This window comes from Asparagus officinalis, chromosome 4 (assembly GCF_001876935.1).
Source record: "Asparagus officinalis chromosome 4, Aspof.V1, whole genome shotgun sequence".
Classification (NCBI taxonomy): domain Eukaryota; kingdom Viridiplantae; phylum Streptophyta; class Magnoliopsida; order Asparagales; family Asparagaceae; genus Asparagus; species Asparagus officinalis.
The window spans coordinates 138,525,472-138,526,368 of record NC_033797.1 but is presented as its reverse complement, the minus strand read 5'-3'; positions in this window follow the sequence as shown (position 1 = coordinate 138,526,368).

Below are 897 nucleotides of genomic sequence, written 5' to 3'. Positions count from 1 at the left end.
CTATGAGAAAGGAAAATGAATTAAGGACCCAAAATATGGGACCAAGGGAGGGGACAAGTCATGTGTCCTTTCCTTATTGCATAATGAGTTGGCATGGCCAACTTATTACATAATGAGTTGGCATGGCCAACTCATTATGCAATAGGGAGGGGACACCTCACCTGTCCCCTCGCTTGGTTCCATATTTTGGGTCCCCGTAGCAGCACTCTATGAGAAAATCCAAATTTCATTTTTGCATTGAATACGTTTCTCATTTTGTGTACCTTTTGTGTCTGTAGGGTTGGTTGCATATGGGCGTCGTGATGATGGTCATTGTCATTACATTGACCAACGTTGCACCGTGAATAATAAGACAGTGTGCCAAGATGCATGCGCAAATGCGGGTTATTTTCGGTTTGGCGGGTTGTGCGTACCCGACCCGGTTGCGGGTTCCATATGTTGTTGCATTATTGATTAGCCCTGAAATTGTTTGGTGGTGAAATCATTGTTGAATGAATAATGTTATGGAGATCTTCATCTATACGTATTTTTAATAAAAAGATCTGTTCTTTTTCCCTATAACCCCCCCCTTTTGTTTCTATTGTTTTTGGATGGGAAGTAATATTTTTCTAAGTCATGGACTTATCGCGTGAAAGAAATGTAGTTATCATACGAGGCATCCCTTTTTAATATAGCTGAAAATAAAATTAAAATTTTGATTTTAAGGTAGTTTATCTTACGAGCCATCCCTTTTAAATATAGCTGAAAATAATAATTAAAAATTACTAAATGATATAATTTTTTGCATATAGATTAGGTGGTGTGCAAATTACGATGGATGACGCCGACCATCATATATAACTTAGTTACACACACCTGTAGAAGTACACATTTGTCGATCTATATTGTAATGTAAAT